This window comes from Aethalodelphis obliquidens, unplaced genomic scaffold, assembly GCF_003676395.1.
Source record: "Aethalodelphis obliquidens isolate GAN/ISIS:26980383/991018 unplaced genomic scaffold, ASM367639v1 scaffold49, whole genome shotgun sequence".
NCBI classification, from domain to species: Eukaryota; Metazoa; Chordata; class Mammalia; order Artiodactyla; family Delphinidae; genus Aethalodelphis; species Aethalodelphis obliquidens.
In genome coordinates, this window is record NW_020837993.1 from 2,896,024 (window position 1) to 2,908,548 (window position 12,525).

Below are 12,525 nucleotides of genomic sequence, written 5' to 3' on the forward strand. Positions count from 1 at the left end.
TTCTTTGCCTCTCTCTTGTAATAGTCTTTGTTTTAAAGTCTATTTTGTCTGATATGAGAATTGCTCCTCCAGCTTTCCATTTTTTTTTTAATTTTAATTTTTTTTTTTGCGGTACGTGGGCCTCTCACTGTTGTGGCCGCTCCCATTGTGGCCCTGGAGCACAGGCTCCAGAGGCGCAGGCTCAGCGGCCATGGCTCACGGGCCTAGCCGCTCCGCGGCATGTGGGATCTTCCTGGACCAGGGCATGAACCCGTGTTCCCTGCATCGGCAAGCGGACTCTCAACCACTGCGCCACCAGGGAAGCCCTCCAGCTTTCTTTTGATTTCCATTTGCATCTAATATCTTTTCACATCCCCTCACTTTCAGTCTGTATGTGTCCCTCGGTCTGAAGTGGGTCTCTTGCAGACAGCATATATACGGGCCTTGTTTTTGTATCCATTCAGCCAATCTATGTCTTTTGGTTGGAGCATTTAATCCATTTACATTTAAGGTAATTATTCATATGTATGTTCCTATTACCATTTTCTTAATTGTTTTGGGTTTATTATTGTAGGTCTTTTCCTTCTCTTGTGTTTCCTGTCTAGAGAAGCTCCTTTAGCATTTGTTGTAAAGCTGGTTTGGAGGTGCTGAATTCTCTTAGCATTGCTTTCTGGAATGGTTATAATTTCTCTGTCAAATATGAATGAGATCCTTGCTGGGTAGAGTAATCTTGGTTGTAGGTTTTTCTCCTTCATCACTTTAAATATGTCCTGCCACTCCCTTCTGGCTTGCAGAGTTTCTGCTGAAAGATCAGCTGTTAACCTTATGGGGGTTCCCTTATGCGTTATTTGTTGTTTTTCCCTTGCTGCTTTTAATACTTGTTCTTTGTACTTAATTTTTGATAGTTTGACTAATATGTGTCTTGGAGTGTTTCTCCTTGGATTTATCTTTTATGGGACTCTCTGTGCTTCCTGGACTTAATTAACTATTTCCTTTCCCATATTAGGGAAGTTTTCAACTATAATCTCTTTAAATATTATCTCAGTCCCTTTCTTTTTCTCTTCTTCTTCTGGAACCCCTATAATTCAAATGTTGGTGCATTTAATGTTGTCCCAGAGGTCTCTGAGACTGTCCTCAGTTCTGTTCATTCTTTTTTCTTTATTCTGCTCTGCAGTAGTTATTTCCACATTTTATCTTCCAGGTCACTTATCTGTTCTTCTGCCTCAGTTTTTCTGCTATTGATCCCATCTAGAGTATTTTTAATTTCATTTATTGTGTTGTTCATTGTTGTTTTTTTCATCTTTAGTTCTTCTAGGTCCTTGTTAAATGTTTCTTGCATTTTGTCTATTCTATTTCCAAGATTTGGGATCATCTTTACTATCATTATTCTGAATTCTTTTTCAGGTAGACTGCCTATTTCCTCCTCATTTGTTAGGTCTAGTGGGTTTTTATCTTGCTCCTTCATCTGCTGTGTGTTTTTCTGTCTTCTCATTTTGCTTATCTTACTGTGTTTGGGGTCTCCTTTTTGCAGGCTGCAGGTTCGTAGTTCCCGTTGTTTTTGGTGTCTGTCCCCAGTGGCTAAGGTTGGTTCAGTGGGTTGTGTAGGCTTCCTGGTGGAGGGGACTAGTGCCTGTGTTCTGGTGGATGAGGCTGGATCTTGTCTTTCTGGTGGGCAGGTCCGTGTCTGGTGGTGTGTTTTGGGGTGTCTGTGGCCTTATGATTTTAGGAAGCCTCTGTGCTAATGGATGGGGTTTTGTTCCTGTCTTGCTAGTTGTTTGGCATGGGGTGTCTAGCACTGGAGCTTGCTGGTCATCGAGTGAAGCTGGGTCTTGGCGTTCAGATGGAGATCTCTGGGAGATGATTTCGCCGTTTGATATTACGTGGAGCTGGGAGGTCTCTTGTGGACCAGTGTCCTGAAGTTGGCTCTCCCACCTCAGTGGCACAGCCCTGATGGCTGGCTGGATCACCAAGAGCCTGTCCTCCACACGGCTTTCGCGCCACCCTAGTCTCGAAGCTCCCGCCCCTGTTCCTCAGGCCAGGACTGCATGGGAGCAGAAAAGACCTTTAAATGGTCCCACTACGAATCTTATGATCCCATTCCATTTGTGCAAACAAACCAAAGGGGTGGTGAGGTATCTCCAACTCAAGTACCTTTTTCTACTGGTCTATCTTTCTTCAAGGAGACTCCGAGCAAGAAAGTAAGTCTTACTTTTTCACGATTTATCCCCCTCTCCATTTTTTTTTTTGTTGTTGTTGTACTACTGCTTCAGGAAAGGGGTAGAGCAAAATTTCCCAGATGCTGTGATGCTCGAAAAGTATCTCATGTTCTATGTAGTAGAAGAAACACACACATGTGTATGTATACAGTAGTCCCCCCTCATCTGAGGTTTTAATTTCCATGATTTTAGTTACCTGTGCTCAACCATAGTCAGAAAATATTAAATGGAAAATTCCAGAAGTAAACAATTCATATGTTTTTAGTTGTGCACCATTCTGTGTAGCCTGACGTAATCTCGCATCATCTCTCTCTGCCCCACCTGGGACGTGAGTCGTTCCTTTGTCTGGCATATCCTGTCCATTAGTCACTTAGTAACTGTTTTGGTTATCAAACTGACTATGTCAGTACACAGTGTGGTGTTCAACTAACCCTTATTTTATTTAATAATGGTCCCAAATCACAAGAGTAGTGATGCTGGCATTTTGGATCTACCAGAGATGTAAAGTGCATCTTTTAAGTGAAAGATGAAAGTTCTAGACTTAATAGGGAAGGGGGGGAAAATCGTATGCTGAGGTTGCTAAGATCTATGGTAAGGAGGAATTTTCTGTGAAATTGTGAAGAAGGATAAAGAAAATAGTGCTATTTTTACCATAGCACCTCAAACTGCAAAAATTATGCGTACCGTGCGTGTTTAGTTAAGATGGAAAAGACATTACAGATTTAAGGTATTCTGAGAGAAAGATCACATTCACATAACTTTTATTACAGTATAGTTATAACTGTTCCATTTTATTATTATTGTTAATCTCTTACTGTGCCTAATTCATAAATTAAACTTTTTCACAGATATGTATGTATGTATATGAAAAAACAGTCTATATAGGATTTGGCACTATCCAAGGTTTCAGGCGTCTACAGGGGTCTGGGAACACATGCCCCGTGGATAAGGGGGGACTACTGTATATCTCGCATGAATGAAAGTTCCGAGTCAAATTTAGACATTCAAATAAACACTTTCCACAGTGTCCACTTTGGGGAGCTATACACTTAACCTAATTATTCTTGTTATAAGTACTTCAAACTGTTCCAGAAATCATCTTCTGCAACTACATTCAATACAAATCCAGGAACCAAACACAAAAAATCTATTTCATTCTTATACTTCGGTTCGACCCCAAATTCCAACTGCATAGTGACTAGGCTTTCAAAACTCTTAAATACATTTCAATTCTAATGACTCAGGACAGAATGCCAACTGCTACACAGATAAGGAAGATCAATATAAAAAATATTTGGCTTACTGTGACTTCTGAGTAAGACTTAAACTCAAAGATATTTTAATTGTGCTCCTAAGAGTATTTTCTGTTCTGAACTTTATGGAAAGTATCTTCATTATCAACTAACTTTCTATTGAAGACTACACACGTGGCAATGACTTAAGACCATGTCACAATTCTTCGGTTCCACAAGGAGGGATGGGGCTTTGGGGGTTCTCAGAATGGAAGCAAAATGGCTATATCACTGCATGAAAGAGGCAAGGAGGGAATGCAGATTTATACTGGCTGAATGGAAATATTTAAACAGAGGTACTACTCTTTTTAATTCCTACATGGTTCACATATTACCAAATACTTCCATTCTTTATGCTTCTTTTGGTAAATGTTACTTTTCAGTTTCCTAAACTGAAATTGGGGCATTTCTGGCAATTCTTGGATCTTTGAAGGGCCAAGTACATTGTGAAAGCAATAAAGAACTATAAAGCTGGAGAGCACACCAAAGGTTCCCTGAACCTATCCCTACTTTCTAATGAATATTTATACCATGTGTGTTACAACAAGGTTATCACCAAGGAAACATCACTACATTTCAGACAAGCACTTCTCAGGAAGAATTCATCTCTCTGTGAACTTCTAGAGCACCTTAAAGGCACCTATGGCATATCTCACATACTGCAGCCACAGACTGTGATTATGCCTGTATGTGCTTTCTTTATTTAACTAAACTGGGGACAAAGACAATATCTAACCTCTTTTTTACTTCCCTACATATTTGATGCAATACCTTGAGAGGGAAAGGTATTCATTTAAAGTTTACTAAATGAATGAATAAAGGAAATCAAAGCCACAGACTACATCACGAAGTTGAGCAGCCTAATGGGCCCAAAATATCAGAAATCAGTACCCCTGAAACCTTTTCTGGATAAACAATTCCATATACAGCGTGCACCTTTACTCTTATGGTGGCCAACCAGCAAGGCATCTTCTTAAAATACACAATCAAAATCTGAGAAATCTATAAATGTCCCAATTATGTGCATCACTGAGAAGGACCTAAGCCTTTCTCCACAGATCAAATGATATTTTTCTTTTAGTTTTTCTACTATGGAAGCTTCTTCTCTTAAGAGGGGAAAACAAGTAGCCATAAAGTCATGTTTATGTCAGTAAGATGAACATAGAACTTGGGGTCAGAAGCAATACACTAGTTTTTCTGAGAGGTCGCCCAGTGGGGGCCCTTCCAAGTCTACTGGCAGAAATAACGGTTACACCCAAGCCTGAGTTTCTGACATGGAATGTACATATCTTCACCCCCACAAAAGATAATCCTCCTTTAAAATGAAACTTGGGAAGCCACTTGAGGTAAACAGTGTAAAAATAATACACCATTCCTTAGAAACGTCCCTCCTCCCAGGGGGTATATAGGAACTTAGAGAGGAGAATTTACCATTTATCTAGCTGAAATATATCTATTCATAAGCCACCCTGAGTTTGCCTATATATTTTAACACTTACCAGACTGTATCTTATTGGTTTAGTAATTGTCTCTTCCCACTGGAATATGAATTTGAATGTGGAGACAGGCTTATTTTCATTTCAGCATTTCTAAGGTCTAGCACAGAGTTCAAGAACATTTGTTGAATGAAGTTCTGAATAAATCAGTGCACCTTCACAGTAAACACAAACTGACATGGTAATTTAAATAAGTAACACTATGGCCTGATACAGTTGGTAACTTCCTCCAAGATCATTTTAACCATCACCTATTTAAAATCATTCATCCATAGAGTCTTAAGAGTGGGTCTGATAATTCTGAGTTAGTTTAAAATGAGATTAGAGTTACACCCTACTGCTTATAAAACGTCTAGTACATGCTGGACACTATACTAACTCTAGTTAGTACAAATAACTCTTGCAGTTGGCATCATTATCCCAAATTTATAGATGAGGAAACTGAGCCTCTAAACAAATGGATCAAAGTGGCAGATCAAGGGCCAGAATTGGGATTAAAACTGTGGTTTACTGGGCTCCATAATCTTTCCACTGTGCTTGGCTACTAACCTTGGCTGTCAATATAATGAGATAAGAATGAACAAAAGTGAGATGAGGAGTGTAACAAATGGGCCAAAAGAGTGATAAGAATCACATTTGGTTCTTTTGTCCCAACAGGCGGGGGCGGGGGGGTGGGGGGGTAGAAAAGGCACACATGCCTCCTCCAAAATGCACACATGACCTATGATGAAGCAGTTCTATGAGAGAAAGAAGTGGATTATTAATCAAAGTAAGACTGTAGAGCAAAACACCCTGGAAAATGTTCAAAGAAAAAGTGATCAGTAAGAACTGGCCATTAAAGGAAGTGTGATTTTAAAATGTCCTTCGCGGTTGCCCTTTTCCTCCAATACAGTAAGATATACACCCCAACATTCATGGACTTATTCCTATCATTTTAGAATCACACACTGGTTAAAAATTAAGAACCTGAAGAAACATTAGAGATTACCTAACCATTATACAAGTGGGAAGATGGAGATCAGAGAAATTAAATAATTTCCTCAAGGTCACTGAAAAATGTATAGCTATATACAATGGTATACTACTACTCAGCCATAAAAAAAGAATGGATTTTTGCCATTTGCAATAATATGGATGAACTTGGAAGATATTACGCTAAGTGAAGTAAGTCCAACAGAGAAAGACAAATACTGTATGATATCGCTTATATGTGGAATCTAAGAAAATAAAACCAACTAGTGAATATAACAAAACAGAAAGAGACTCACAGATAAAAAGAACAAACTAGTGGTCACCAGTGGGTAGAAAGAAGGAGGGAGGGGCAAGATAGGGTCAGGGGATTAAGAGGGACAAACTACTATGTATAAAATAAATAAGTTACAAGGATATATTATACAACAGAGGGAATATAGCCAATATTTTTTAGTAATTATAAATGGAACATAACCTTTAAAAATTGTGACTCACTGCTAAACAGCTGAAACATATAATATTGTGCATCATCTATGCCTCAGTTTTTTAAAAAAAGGAAAAAATGTATAGTTAGATCATTAAATTATACTCTTACATATATTATTTACAGATATTTTTACATTAAGGATGTAGTTTTTCCACTTATGGCTTTGTGATCTGGGGCTCTTTAAGGCACTTCTTTTTTGCAACTATCTTCTCTAGAAGAACACTTGGAGAATTTCTTGTTAACCCCATTTCAGAAGAGACATCCAGAGTATCTCCAAAAATTCTGTATGAAAAAGCTGAGGAGTATGTTTCCCTGTGACTGAAGCTAGCTCTAGATTTGGACCCAAAAAGGATAATTGGCAGCGGGGGGTGGGTGCAGTGCTAGTTCTCTTACATGCCAAATATACGCAGAGAAGACTTACTGGCGACATGAAGAGGCCCCTTTGCTTTTTCCTAGATGACACGTATACCACAAAACTATATATATGTAAATATGATAGCAGAGACATTTTTAAAAAGACCTTTTTTAAAATTGAAAACTGTTAAATAAGAGGGTAGGATGTGTGAGTCATTTTGAATATCAGTGCTACGACCAGTCCAGTTAGTTACCAGATAGCCTGAGAGCTGCCATATGTTCCTATGGCAGGTGTGCATGAAGGGTGAAAAACCACACAAAACGAAAACTTTTTTGAAGAGATTCCTGGACTAGGGATGGAAATGCAAGCTCGCCCCCTTGAGACAAGAGGAAGGAAACACAGAAAATAATCAAACTACAGGGAGAATTCAAGATTTTAACCAGAAATAGTCCAACACTGCCCTTACCACAACCTTGAAGAAACAAATATTAATATTGTTGTAAAAATAACTAAGAATGGAAATTCAGTTAATTTAATGTTTGGCTGTGTCGGGTTTTTTTAAAATAAATTTATTTATTTATCTGTTTATTTTTGGCAGCGCTGGGTCCTCGTTGCTGCACGCAGGCTTTCTCTAGTTGGCGGCGAGCAGGGACTACTGTTCATTGGGGTGCGCAGGCTTCTCATTGCAGTGGCTTCTCTTGTTGTGGAGCATGGGCTCTAGGTGCTCGCGCTTCAGTAGTCGTGGCTTGCGGGCTCTAGAGCACAGGCTCAGTAGTCGTGGCGCTGAGGTTTAGTTGCTCTGCGGCATGTGGGATCTTCCCGGACCAGGGCTCGAACCCGTGTCGCCTGCACTGGCAAGCGGATTCTTAACCACTGTGCCAACAGGGAAGCCCTATGTAGTTATTTTTTTTTAAAAGGGAGCATGGTTCTGATTGGGGAGTGTGTGTTAAATGAAGAGTAGACTTTCCCAGTAACCTAATACTCAACATATGGGATTTTATAGTTGTGCTTGAACATATTTGTTCTTGAGTGTTTGGCTGCTAGGACCATGGGCATCCTGACAAGATATACCTGGCTTATTGAATTAACTCCTCCATATGGCTAATGAGCTTCTGCAATGATCATCTGGAAAAGGAACTATTACAGAAATACCTTAATGAACAGATACCCCAGGGAAGCAAGCTCCTTCCTAATGAACTTGGCCACGTGTTGAAAAGATTCACAGAGGACATGGAGTATGCTGGTTTGCAGCACTGGGTCAGGGAAGTAGGAGTCAGAATTCCTTCCTGGTCACCATGGAGCATATTCTCAAGGTGAATGGTCCCAGAAAGCTTTCTGTTCTGGACTCAAGTATTGAGTGTCACCTCTACACCCAGTCATATCATTCTTTAGGAAATAAATGGCAGGTTTGGAAAATATTAGTAATTGTACATCAAAAGCAAACTCTCTGGACAAATACCATCTTGATGGTACTTAGCTACAGCTAAACAAATTATAATAAGAACATGAGACTTATTTTAAAGTGAATCAGCTTAGATCCTAAAACAGCCAAAGGAATTTCTCCAACTATCACTGAAAGCACGAGGGTATAATGCAATGGTTTTAGAATCTTAGGGTGTGTATGCATCATTCAGGGGTACTTGTTTAAAATGCAAAAACCCATCCAAGTGAACTGAATTCCCCAGAAGTATACCCTCAGGATGACTTTTCTGGAAACCACAGTATAGCAGAGACATTACGGACACAGAAATGAGGTTCTAGTCTAGCATACAGAATTAACTAGCTGTAAAATGAGGCAAGTCGCTTAACTTTCCAGAAATCATTTTTTTCCTCCTATAAAGCAAAGGTATTAGACTTCAGATAATCTTTAAGCTTCACTCAAATTCTAAGGGTCTCAGAAGTAAAACAAGCACCATGTCTCCCAACTTAAGTTAACATTTGATGCTATTCCTGAAGCTTTTATAACAATGTTCAAGAAGCAGAACCTGAGGCTTGATTGTTTTAGGAACCACAATATGCCACCGGTTACTTAAATTACTTAAATTAAAAAGGATATTGGAATCTAAAGTTATAAAACTAATTAATAATAATAATGCTAAGTGGTACTTATTGCATGTCAGGCTCTAAGTACTTGATATATATTAACTCACTGAGGGGAAAAAAAGAGGACTACAAGAGGTAATCTGAGAACCTTGAAACCAGGAATGTATATAAGAAGGGATAATGTTGAATATTAAATTGTAACTAGTATTAAGGCTTTGGCAATACTTAATAACAACCATGACTACTAAATGCTGATGAGGGCTTCCCTGGTGGCGCAGTGGTTGAGAGTCTGCCTGCCGACGCAGGGGACGTGGGTTCGAGCCCCAGTCCGGGAAGATCCCACATGCCGTGGAGCGACTGGGCCCGTGAGCTATGGCCGCTGAGCCTGCGCGTCCGGAGCCTGTGCTCCGCAACGGGAGAGGCCACAACAGTGAGAGGCCTGCTTACCACAAAAAAAAAAGAAAGAAAAATGCTGATGAAATGACTAATGGGAATGGACCATATTGTGTATAAAACCTGGCCTCTGGAATTGTGAACAGTTTTCGATTCAGTGAAGAAATATCCGTTAGGACCACATATCATGTATTGAGACACCTGTAGCATTTAACACACGCATGCGTTTTCTCTGAGGATATAAGCAAGCACTATTCTTGATACTGCCTAATTCCTTTATGAACCTATGCTTTAGGTTTTCAAGACAGTAGCAAAGCGTAAGATACACAGTTTTTTCCCGTTTTACATTTGGAAGAGGATGATTCAGTGAAACAATGAGTCAATGAAGCAATGACTGGCTTCTTCCCAAGGCCAGCAAAGAGACTGACCATGTGTCTGAAAGATCGAATTAAATAATGCTAAACAAATGCCACTCCACCCTCGACTACAATCACAAGCTCAAGTAACCCTTTACAGACTGCAAACCCAGACTCCAGAAGGTTAAGGCTAGAAGACGAATAGAGTAAGGAAGCTGAGCCCTGGAGAGACTAAGTCAAGAAGCAAATTCAGGAGAAACACAGAATCGGAACTCTCCACCTTCCTATGTGCAGGTTAGTAACCAGAGCTTTCACGGCAAGATGAAACAATTTAGAAAAGAAAAAAATTCTACTTGCTTTCTCTTTCTTTTCATCCACTGAAGCACAAGTATCCTCTAGGTCAGGAGCCCACAAACTACCACCACTAGGCCACCGCTTGTTTTTGTACAGCCCGTAAAAAAACACCCTGAGTAGATTTTACATTTCTTAATGATTGAAAAAAATTAAAAAAATTAAATTACTTCATGATATGAAATTCAAATTTCTATAAAGTTTTATTGGAACACAGTCACACTCTTGTTTACAGGCAGCCTGTGGCTGCTTTCACACTATAACATCAAAGTTGATCAGTTGTTACAGAAACTGTAGTCCCACATACCCTAAAATATTTACTCTCTGTCCTTTACCAAAAACGTTTGGGAACTTCTCAATGAATATAGCATGTGGAAAGTTAAATGGGATAAAAAGAGAAAATGGGGCATTGGAAAGATCAAATTGTGTGTCCATGCTTTCTCCTTTCAATCCATAGCAAGTAAGGCAAGGCTGGCAGAGCAACAGGGAGGGGAGGTCAGTGGTCAGATTTCACGTCACTTTGAGAACGCCGTGAACACAAAACCCTCCACTGTGTAGACCTGAAAATCCTCATAAACTAAAAATTCCATTAACGTATGCTTTCTCTAACTACGCTAAGTGAAGGCAGACACAAAGCACAGATAACCCCTAGCAACAGACAAATTACATGATTCTCACATATTGATGCTCCTTAGAATATACCCACAGTCACAGAGCCTGGGGTTAAGAGGCAGGGAGGAAAGCACCCCACTGGGCAAGTCCTAGGTTAGAACCAAACTACAAGCTCCCATTCTAGCAGGCTCTGACCTTGAGCTAGCCGTGTGACTCTCTGAGGGTGTAATTCTTTTATCTGTAAAATGAGGCTTGATGACCAACCAGAGGAATATTACCTATCTCAACTCCTAAAACTGGAGGAAAAATGAGAAGAGGAAAGAGACGAGGAGAGGAGGTACTTTCTTTTGAAAATACAGTGTTTTGTTTTCTTTTTTATAGTAGTCAAGATACTGTCAGGACAGAGATATCCTCATGGGAAAGCAAAAGGTCTATGGCCAAGCATCAGGCTGCACTCCAGAACACTAATTAGCAAGACTTCAGATGGAAGACTAAGAAACAGAGGCATTTGAATTCAAGGATGTGAGTTTGTTCCTTTCCATTTTTAGGGGCTCCTGGAAACAAAGACACATGTACCCATGCAGGGTGTGTTCTCTTTTCTTTCCCCAGGGGCAAAAGCAATATTTGTCTGTATAGTGCCTGCTGTACAAGTAGCCAACCAGGCATTAGTCATGGATACTATCTGTAATAAGGGGTGGGTGAAAACAGTCAGCACCTCCCTACCACTGTACTCCAAAAAAATGAAGCTTGTTTATCACAGTCCATACACTTGAAACATTTTGGGAGGGTATAGTTCTGTTTATGTACTGGGGTAACTTTATGAAAAAATACTTAGCCCTCTGAAGAGCAAACACAGTGCACCCTCAAGTCTAGACAAGGAAGGTTCATTTTCCGACGGGCAATATGATTTAGGCCAGTAACTCGATTTTTCAGCTTCCAAAAGGTGTTCTTTTTTTTAAGACAAGTGTGGAATCTAAAGCTTAGAACCCTGTTTCTCTCAACAAGTTTAAGTTCTCTGTTTTACAAGTTAATAGCTTTAAACAAGAAGAACAATAATCTCAAGACCCTGAAGAAAACCATTTCTGAAAACTTAGTTAAGTATTAAATATAAAATTACCATATGGGTCAGCACACCCATTACTAAGTATATGAAAACATATGTCCACACAAACTTATACACAAATGTTCAGAGCAGTTATTATTCACAATAGCGAAAAAGTAGAAATAATCCAAATGCACAACGTGTAGTATATCCATACAACAGGATATTACTTGGCAATAAAAAGAAATGAAATACTGATCAATGTTACAACATGGATGAACCTTGAAACATTACACTAAGTGAAAGAAACCAGTCACCGAAGGCCACATATTCTATAATTGCATTTATATGAAGTTCCGGAACGGGCAAACCCATAGAGACAGAAAGGAGATTAGTGACCGTTAGCTGAGGAGGGTGGTAGTGAACTGCTAATGAACATGGGGTTTCTTTTCAGCATGATGACAACGTTACAAAATTAGACGGCAGTGACAGTTTTAAGACTTTGTAAATATATTAAAAACTACTAAGCTGCGCACTTTACTTGAATGAGTGAATTTTACAGTTATGTGAACTATGTCTCAATAGAGCTATTATGAAAACCTAGTGAATTTTTTTTCCATCATTAAAAATGACATACTTCATATTTTAGTCAGTATTGAGCTTTAAGTTAAAATCTCATTTTTGCTATCAGTTTCTATATAAAGAAAGAAGAGTCAGGTTTAAGAAGGGTTAATAGATCCCTTTTTCTGGTAATTCCCATCTTGTGACATGTTAAACCTCATGACAAATTGGAAAGTCTTGTGCTCACAGGAAAAGCATTTTTCATTATTATCTCCAAGGGATCCCTGCAGGAGGGTCCATTCTAAAACTACGCTATGCAAAAGCTTCACTGCAACATGTCCACATTTGTATATGAGGGAACAAGGGAGAA

General features: G+C 39.3%; 1 protein-coding gene across 8 annotated transcripts in view; it reads right to left on the bottom strand.

Annotated features, from left to right (window-relative positions):
• The window catches only part of AKAP13 (A-kinase anchoring protein 13), a 344,114-nt gene that overhangs the window by 141,645 nt on the left and 189,944 nt on the right, over nt 1-12,525 (bottom strand). The window lies entirely within an intron of this gene.